This window comes from Anser anser (assembly GCF_964211835.1).
Source record: "Anser anser genome assembly, chromosome: 29".
Taxonomy (NCBI): domain Eukaryota; kingdom Metazoa; phylum Chordata; class Aves; order Anseriformes; family Anatidae; genus Anser; species Anser anser.
The window spans coordinates 2,648,836-2,659,048 of NC_139750.1; the positions used below are offsets into that span (position 1 = coordinate 2,648,836).

General features: G+C 48.0%; 1 pseudogene across 1 annotated transcript; it reads right to left on the reverse strand.

Moving 5' to 3' along the window:
- Positions 1-6,217: 6,217 nt before the first annotated feature.
- LOC310887797 (olfactory receptor 6E1-like) lies at positions 6,218-7,820 on the reverse strand (annotated as a pseudogene). Its single transcript has one exon. The product of its transcript is annotated as an olfactory receptor 6E1-like (transcript).
- Positions 7,821-10,213: the final 2,393 nt, after the last annotated feature.

The following is a 10,213-nucleotide window of genomic DNA, read 5'->3' on the forward strand; positions in this document are numbered from 1 at the left end:
GAAGGGACAATCATGTTTATTGGACTGTGTGGATTTAATGGCCTGGAATCATAGAAGCATAGAATCATAGAATAGTCCAAGTTGGAAGGGAAACTGGGCATTAGGAAAATTTTCTCTATTGTGAGGATGGTCAAAAACTGGAATGGTCTTTCCAGTGACCTGGTTGATGTCCCATGACTGTCAGTGTTCAAGAGGCATTTGGATCATAGAAATATAGGATCAACGAACGGCTTGGTGAGGAAGAGACCTTAAAGATCATCCAGTTCCAAGCCCCCTGCCATGGGCAGGGATGCCACCCACTAGATCAGGTTACCTGCTGCCTCAGCCAGCCTGGTCTTGAACACTTCCAGGAACAAGGCATCCACAACCTCTCTGGGCATCCTCTTCCAGTGCCTCACCACCCTCTGAGTGAAGAATTTCCTCCTAACCTCTAATCTAAATCTCCCCGCTTTTAGTTTGAAACCATTCCCCCTTGTCCTCTCATTATCTGATTGAGCAAGGAGTCTCTCTCCATTTTTTTATAAGCCCCTTTAAATACTGAAAAGCCACAATGAGGTCCCCTCAGAGCCTTCTCTTCCGTAGGCAGAACAGCCCCAGCTCTCTCAGCCTTTCTTTGTAGAAGAGATGCTGCAGCCCTCTGACCGACTTCATGACTCTCCTCTAGATCCGCTAACAGGTCAACATCTTTCTTGTGCTGGGGGCCCCAGACCTGGACACAGTATTCCAAGTGGGGCCTCACAAGAGCAGAGTAGAGGGGGACAATCACCTCCCTCGACCTGATGGCCAGTCCTCTTTTGATGCAGCATAGGATGCTCTTGGACTTCCAGACTGCAAGCTCGCACTGCTGGCTCATGTCAAGCTTTTTGTCCACCAGAAGCCCCAAGTCCTTCTGCGCAGGGCTGCTCTCAATCAGTTCTTCTCTCAGTCTGTACTCATGTCTGGGATTGCCCTGGCCCAGGTGCAGCACCTTGCACTTGGACTTGTTAAACTTCTTTAGGTTCACATTGGCCCGAATCTCAACCTTGTCCAAGTCCTTTGGATGCCATCCCTTTCTTCTATTGTATCAACTGCAACACTCAGCTTGGTGTCATCTGCAAACTTGCTAAGGGTGTATTCACAGTATCACAGTATCACAGATTTCTAGGTTGGAAGAGACCTCAAGATCATCGAGTCCAACCTCCGACCTAACACTAAGTACTCCACTAAACCATATCCCTAAGCTCTACATCTAAACGTCTTTTAAAGACCTCCAGGGATGGTGACTCCACCACCTCCCTGGGCAGCCCATTCCAATGCTTAATAACCCTTTCGGTAAAGAAGTACTTCCTAACATCCAACCTAAAACTCCCCTGTCGCAACTTTCGCCCATTCCCCCTCGTCCTGTCACCAGGCACGTAGGAGAACAGACCAACCCCCACCTCTTTACAGCCTCCTTTAAGATAACTGTAGGGAGCGATAAGGTCGCCCCTGAGCCTCCTCTTCTCCAGGCTGAACAAGCCCAGCTCCCTCAGCCGCTCCTCGTAAGACTTGTTCTCCAGACCCCTCACCAGCTTGGTCGCCCTTCTCTGGACTCGCTCGAGCACGTCCATGTCCTTCCTGTAGCGAGGGGCCCAAAACTGAACACAGTACTCGAGGTGCGGCCTCACCAGAGCCGAGTACAGGGGCACAATCACTTCCCTAGACCTGCTGGCCACACTGCTTCTTATACAGGCCAGGATGCCGTTGGCCTTCTTGGCCACCTGGGCACACTGCTGGCTCATATTCAGCCGACTATCAACCAATACTCCCAGGTCCCTCTCGGCCAGGCAGCTTTCCAGCCACTCATCTCCCAGCCTGTAGCTCTGCTTGGGGTTGTTGCGCCCCAGGTGCAGGACCCGGCACTTGGCCTTGTTGAACTTCATAGAGTTGACCTCAGTCCATCGCTCCAGCCTATCCAGATCCTCCTGCAGAGCCTTCCTGCCCACGAGCAGATCGACACACGCACTTAACTTGGTGTCATCTGCAAACTTACTGAGGGTGCACTGGACGCCCTCATCCAGATCATCGATAAAGATATTAAAGAGGACCGGCCCCAGTACCGAGCCCTGGGGGACACCACTAGTGACTGGCCTCCAACCAGATTTGACTCCATTCACCACAACTCTCTGGGCCCGGCTATCCAGCCAGTTTCTAACCCAGCGAAGCGTACGCCAGTCCAAGCCCCGAGCAGCCAGTTTCTTGAGGAGAATGTTGTGGGGAACTGTGTCAAAAGCCTTACTGAGGTCAAGGTAAACCACATCCACAGCCTTTCCCTCATCCACCAAGCGCGTCACTTGGTCATAGAAGGAGATCAGGTTCGTCAAGCAGGACCTGCCTTTCATAAACCCATGCTGACTGGGCCTGATCGCCTGCTTGCCCTGCAAGTGCCGCGTGATGACCCTCAAGATAATCTGCTCCATGAGCTTTCCTGGCACTGAGGTCAAACTGACAGGCCTATAGTTCCCCGGGTCTGCCCTGCGGCCCTTCTTATAGATGGGCGTCACATTGGCTACATGTCACATGTCACATTCGATCCCACTGTCTATGTCACCGGCCTCCAGTCTGCTCAAGAAAGGGGATATGGTGGGTACACACCACATGACACCCAATGGTTTTACCTGCATGACCATGGAGAGGACATGAAAAAAATGGGATGGGAAATCTACCTTGACCCTAGAGGCATGGGTATGTGAGTTGCAAGGAAAAACAATGGCCAAAGGGGGGTCTTCTGAGAAAATTGCTACTCCTGTTTCCATCACAGTCCCTGAGACACACGGAAAACTACTATGAATAGGGCTATAGGGGCCCTGCTTCCAGCCAGATGGAGGGAAGGGACAATCATGTTTATTGGACTGTGTGGATTTAATGGCCTGGAATCATAGAAGCATAGAATCATAGAATAGTCCAAGTTGGAAGGGAAACAGAAGGATCATTGGGTCCAACTCCTGGTACCACACAGGTCTACCCAAAAATTCAGACCATGTGACTAAGTGCACAGTCCAAATGCTTCTTAAACTCTGACAGGCTTGGTGCAGTGACTACTTCCCTGGGGAGCCTGTTCCAGTGCGCGATAACCCTCTCAGTGAAGAACCTCTTCCTGATGCTTAGCCTAAACCTCCCCTGCCTCAGCTTGACACCATTCCCATGGGTCCTATCACTGGTCACCAAAGAGAATAGACCGGCACCTGCCCCTCCACTCCCCCTCATGAGGAAGCTGACGACTGCGATAAGGTCTCCACTCAGCCTCCTCTTCTCCAGGCTGAACAGACCAAGTGACCTCAGCCACTCCTCATACATCTTCCCCTCTAGGCCCTTCAACATCTTCATAGCCCTAGCAATGACGTGCTTGATGCACCTCAGGATACAGTTGGCTCTCCTGGCTGCCAGGGAACACTGCTGGCTCATATTCAGCTTGCTGTCAACCACAACTCCCAGATCCCTACCTGCGGGGCTGCTCTCCAGTGTCTCATCCCCCAGTCTGTACGTATAGCCAGGGTTGCCCCGTCCCAAGTGCAGGACCCGGCACTTGCTCTTGTTAAACTTCGTGCAGTTGGTGACTGCCCAGCTCTCCAATCTGTCCAGATCTCTCTGCAAGGCCTTTCCACCCTTGATAGAGTCAACAACACCTCCCATTTCAGTGTCATCAGCAAATTTCCTCAAAACATCTTCTAGTCCTGCATCTAAATCACTTATAAAAACATGGAAGAGTACTGGCCCTAAAACGGAGCCATGGGGTCCCCACTAGTGACTGTCCACCAGCCTGATGTGGCCCCATATACCACAACATTTTGAGCCCTACCCATCAGCCAATTGCTATCCCATTGTATGATGTTTTTATTTAGCTGTATGCTGGACATTTTGTCCAGTAGGATCCTATGGAAAACTGTGTCAAAAGCTTTACTGAAATCCAAAAATGTCAGACGCACAAGAATATAAGGCTCAAGTGGACACTGGTGCAAACTGTACTGTTATGCCATCAAGCTGTAAAGGGGCAGAACCCATTTGTATTTCTGGAGTGACAGCGGAATCCCAACTGGTACCAGTATTGGAGGCTGAAGTGAGTCTAACTGGGAAGGAGTGGCAAAAGCACCCCATTGGGACTGGCCTGGAGGCTCTATACATTCTTGGCATAGACTACTTCAGGAGAGGGTACTTCTGGATCCAAAAGGGTTCCGGTGGGCTTTTGGCATATCTGCCTTGGAGACGGAGGACATTAAACAGCTGTCTGCCTTGACCCGGTCTCTCATGGGACCCTTCTGTTGTGGGGTTTCTGAGGGTTGAAGAACAGCAGGTGCTGATGGCTACCCCAGTGGTGCACCTGAGGCAGTATCACACTAACTGAGACTCCCTGATTCCCATCCACGAGCTGGTTCATCAAGTGGAGAGCCAAGGGGTGAACAGCAAGACTCGCTCATCCTTTAATAGTCCCATATGGCCAGTGGACTATCGTGGCCTGAATGAAGTCATGCCACTGCTGAGTGCTGCAGTACCGGACGTGGTAGAACTTCAGTATGAACTAGAATCAAAGGCAGCGAAGCGGTATGCCACAACTGATATCACTGATGTTTTTCTCCATCCCTTTGGTAGCAGTATGCAGACCACAGCTTGCTTTCCCTTGAAGGGCTGTCCAGTCCACCTGGAATCAACTGTCCCAGGGGTGGAAACACAGCCCTACAATTTGCCATGGACTGATGTGGACTGCACTGAAAAGGGGGAAGCTCCTGAATACCTGCAGTATATTGATGACAACATAGTGTGGGGTGACAAAGCAGAAGTATTTGAGAAAACAAAGAGGATAATCCACATCCTTCTGAAAACCAGTTTTGCCTTAAAAGCAAATGTAATCAAAGGACCTGTATAGGAGAACCCATTTATTATGCCTTTAGAGTACTTTTCCAAAAGTTACACAGGAGAGATGGGATCACTTTTCCTAAGAGCTCTAAAAGTTATAGTCAAGTGTTACTTAAGTCTGAACTGTCTCTTTTCCTTCAGTTTTCCATCTTAATTTGAGATTTTGACCACCTCATTGAATATCTCCAGCTTTTAGAAGAGCTTTGAAGCTTGAAGACAAGGTGACTTCATAGTTTTTAATCTCCTTGTCTTTTTCGTAACTATGATTTCAGGGCTCCTATCTGTTTCTCAGCATCCTGGGCTTGACCAGTGCAGCATGACAGCTGGTGTTAGTAACCTTTGTTTTCATGGCTCAGATCTCTTCCATTTCAATATTCAGGTTCTCTCTTTTTTCAGTACTTTCTTCTCTTAATTCGTTTACTTCTTGGCAGTAGAAGATCTCACCTGTGTTGGCAATAACGTGCACTTCAGTCAGTTTTCTCTTGCCCTTTTGTCTTTCCACTCCTTTCAACCTTGCTGCACCTATGTCATATACAGAAATGGTTTTGTGCCCAGCAGGCACACATCTCCATGAGAGAGAGAGCCCACTCTGGCAGCCTGAGAGAGCTGAGGCTGCTGCATCTCCATGTCCCTCAGTTCAACCTGAGCAAGGCAGAGTGTGTACTCCTGGGAGGCACACACACAAGCCTCTCTGGCTGAGCAGGACGGAGAGACGTTAGTGGGAAATGTGAAGTGGTTGTGTGTGCACTTGAATGCTTGTGTGTGTGTGCAAGGCGGATCCCTCCAGCAACTGGGCTCAGACACTCAGCCTCCCCTGGATATGTGCCTGGCTCCCATTCTCTCCACTTGAGGGGACCAGAACAGGCCCTCTGACACCCTGGTTCTAGTCCAGTTGCTGCACTCACTCCCCATGTACACACGCCATGTGTCCCTACAGCCCTTGGCAGCAACCGCCTTAGTATATTGTGATGCAGAGAGCTGCTGCCAGTGGCTCATCTTCATGGGTTTCCTTCCTGGACATCGGGGTGGTGGTCCAGCCAAGGCAATCCTGGAAGGAGCTGGGACAAGATCTTGGTTCCACAGGAGCCTGTGACTTGGGTTCCCACCTGCCATTGTGCTTTGTGCTCTTTTGGGATCATGGAGAATGGCGCCCTTGATGAGCTGGGGGCTCATCATGTGATGGGCCTGGAAGCAGCCAGGGCAAGGCATGAACATCCTGCCACCACTTCCCTGGCCCTTCCTTTTGTGTGCAGATGCACTTCTTATCAAACACCCTAACACAGTCCAGCAGGAACATAAACCTCTGGAGACATCTACTTGTGGAGGTCACATACATATGGAGGTGGTATTACATAAGATATGACCGCAGAGAACTCAAATTGCTCTTCAGAAATGCATCACGATTAGGGGAAAAGCTGTGCTGTTGCACGGGCCATGGCTTCCTTCAGGGCCAGCATCACGGCCTTGTTTCTAAGACTGTAGATGAATGGGTTTAAGAACGGGTACAGGACAGTGTTCAGCAAAGCTACAATTCTGTTGGTCTCCAAAGAAACATGTCCTGAGGGACATGAGTAGAGAGCAATGCAGCTTCCATAGACAATGGCCAAGGTGGTGAGGTGGGAAGAACATGTAGCAAAAGCTTTTTTCCTCCCAGAGGCTGCTGGCATTTGTAGAATACAGAAAAAGATGCTTGTGTAAGATGCCAGAGTTAAACACAAGGCACGATAAACAATATGAAAACGGAGTCTGCTTTCCAAAGCAGGCTGTTGTCAGAGCAGGAAAGTTGGAATAATGGGGTGTTGTCACAGAAAAAATGCTCAATCTTGTTCAAACCACAGAAAGTGAGCTTGGAGAGCAGCACCAAGTGGTAACTCAAGAATGCAAAGCCCATGACCCAAACAGCAGCAACCAGGTGGATGCAGAGCCGATGTTTCATGATGGCAGCATAGCGCAAAGGCTGGCAGATGGCAATGTAACGGTCAAAGGACATGACAACAAGGAGAGCAAACTCTGCAGCACCCAGGGCAAAATAGAAAGAGGACTGGGCAAAGCAGCCACCTACTGAGATTGTTCTCCTGCCAGAGCTCAGAATCACCAACAGTTTGGTGCTTGTGGAGGACGTAAACCAGATTTCCAGCAATGCCAGATTGCCAATGAAAAAGTACATGGGGGTTTACAGGCGGTTATCCACACACACCAGGAAAATGATGGCTGCGTTCCCCGTCACCGTTGTCAGGTACATAAGTAGAAGGACCAGATGGAGAAATAGCTGTAGCCTTTGATCAAGCCCTGAGAAGCCTGCGATGATGAATTCAGTAACGACAGTTCCATTGCCTACTCCCATGCCCAATTTCCATTCATCCTGCTGAGGTAGGAACATGGCAAAACCAAGTACAATAATTTCATGGTCTGGACAGAAGGCTATCTCCTTCCTTATCTCTTTTCTTGCTTGCAGGCTTCCCATAAAACAGAGAGAGAAAAAGATTCCTTTGGAACTTCCTCACACCCTGACTTTTCTATTTCACATATCAAGCAGAGTCCTCAGGGAATTTCTTGTCTTCTTTCCAACTTTGTCCATCAGCCACAAGCGATTCTTTCTCAAGAACACAGGGCTAAGAAAGGGTTGTTAGTGATTGCACCCCGTTCCTGGGAAAGTCCACATTCACTCAGAACAATTGCAAACATCCATTATAACAATGTTTCAAAAGGAAATCTCATGTCCTGCACAAATATTTCCTACTATGTAGATGCTAAACCATGAATTCAAATATGTATATTTAAAGTTCTTCTCTCTCCTCTTCAGTACTTGCCTTTTTAGACTAGCAGCAGCAGAGGATCCCTTGGTTGATTTCAAGACAAACAAATTTCATGTATCTCTTTTTTAATGCCCTGATTTATTCTGCATCATCTTCCCCTGTTTCTTTAGGAAAGAGGGAAAATGGGGACCAAGTGTAGTTTGCCTTTTTCAGTAATCTAAATTAAGGACAAAATTCATTATTGTCCCACCAGGTCAGTGGAAATGGATCCATCACACAATCTCATCTGACCTCATTCTGCGTGGAAATGCAGTTGTTTCCAAACAGTTGCTCTTCTCTCTTACTATCAGACGGTGTCACCTAAATGCCTTACTGCTCCAAGAGGTGGAAAAATTTTGTCATCTTCAAAAGCTTAAGGATGGTCCTTGTTGTACAAAGAGGAAGCGCCTTAAAAAAGTGCCAAGTACTATTGTGTAGGCTTATATTTCAGTTGTCTAAAAGTCATATCCTGGAGGCTGAGCAATTTAACTTACTCCCATCCTGTCAATGCTGAGAGAAAGAAGAGCATCTGAAAGAGATCCCTCACCTTTATTTTGCATGGCAGTTCTAGTCTGGGACGACCCAGCCACGAGCACTTTCTCTTGTCTCCATTGACTGTTGGGGAAGCCTCGGGAGAACAAGTTCTCACAGGCACCAGGAGTGAAGTAGGTGAAACTCATTACTGAAGTCTCAAGTCTCTGATGATTTAGGTAAGTTGCTCTCATCTGTAAATCAAACTACTCCTCTAACAGGAAAAAAAAAAAAAAAACAGAGAGAGAGATGAAACTCATTACTCAAGTCTCTGACGATTGTAGTAAATTACTCTCTTACATAAATCACACTACTCAGGTAGCAGGAAAATAAAGAAAACTAAAACAAAAAGCACAAGAGATACTTGTTCAGTAAAGACAGACATTTTCTCCTTCACCTTTCCCTATGTGTTTAGACATAGAAAGGATCAGAGCAGATGACTGCAAAAAGAAACCACCTCAAAATGCAAGGGTGGAGGAGGAGATGATGGGTTTGAAGCAGTGAAAGGCTTCTCTGTGGGATGTGTTGTCCCCTCAGGACCTGTCCCAGGGCAGAATGGGTGCACTTAGGCAGTAAAATGGGAAGCTCAGAAGTGGGTAGTACAACCATGTTTGCATGGACATTTCAGCCTGGGGCTTGGGCTGGTCTTAGACCCCAAGTGCCCCACCTTGCTCTTTGCCTCTAGACTGGCAAAGGGAAATCTCTGCACTGGCTTCATCTGGAAAACTTGTTGAGATTAACCCATTAGCTGTAATTGTTTTAGCAAAAGCTCAAGCCCAGTCACCAACAGCAATATGTTGCGGTTTAGCCCTGACAATCAACTAAAAGCACTGAGGGGATCTGGTCAAAGACCTTTTCCCATGCAATGAGAAAAAATAAGAATGGGAGGCAGTGACAGGAAACAAGTCTGGTCAGTCACATTAATCATAAGATCACAAAAACATATAAAGATTTGGTTTCAAAGGCACCTTAAAGATCATCTATTTCCAACTGCCCTGCCATAGGGAGGGGCACGTTCCACTAGACCAGGTTGCTCAAAGCCCCATTAAGCCTGGCCTTGAACACTTCCAGGGATGGGGCACCCACAGTTCCTCTGGTCAACCTGTTCCAGTGCCTCACCACCCTCAGAGAAAATAATTTCTTTTGAATATCCAATCTAAAACTACCCTCTTTTAGTTTAAAAGCTACCTCTGTTCTGACTGGAAATGCAGGACGGGGAGACCCAGTGGGCACAGTTGTCTGTGCTGCTGCTGCTAAGGACAAGAGATATGGATCCCGATCTGTCTCAGGAGCCTCACACTGAAATGTAGGTGCATGGGGTTCACATCCAAGCCTGATACATGAACTCCTCTTTCTGGTGGAGATGATCAAGGAAGAGGAGCACTTGTTTGCAAGCACCCAGCAAAGAAGTGCACAGCAGCCGTCCCAGTCCATGTCTTTTCTACCTCCTGCAACAACTGCCAATGGGGGGTAGTCACTCTAAATGCCTATGTCATGCTTTTCTGATCCATGAAGAGTTTTCAGATACCCAAAGGCATCAGAAATGGCCCCAGAAACCTATGTCCAAGTTATTCCGTCTCTTTTTATTCACAGACTCCCACCTGCATGTTTTCTCTCCTCCAGCTGGACCCCTCTCTTCACATCTAATTCCTCTTCCAAGGATCCCCCAGTGGGCTGCATCAGCTCAGTACTTTGGAAACTTGGTTGTACATGTTGCACCTGGGCTATTGCCTGTGGTTGGGGGTTAAGAGAAGCTCCTTTCCTCTTCTTGTCTCACAACTGGCTTTCTCATCTGGAAGAAATCTCAGCTGATGAGCTATAGGCCTCAGAAAAATTAGTGTTCAGGCTGGCAATATAATGCTAGGGATTAAGGGATATGGATTATCAAGAGCAATGGATTAAAAATAATGGAAAGAGCTGATGTGGTGTGGGCTGGACTTCAGAGTAGGATTTGAGGTTGGGGATGAGAGCAGTGGATTCCTTTGAGTATAAGGGACAGTATTTAGGGTAGCACCAGG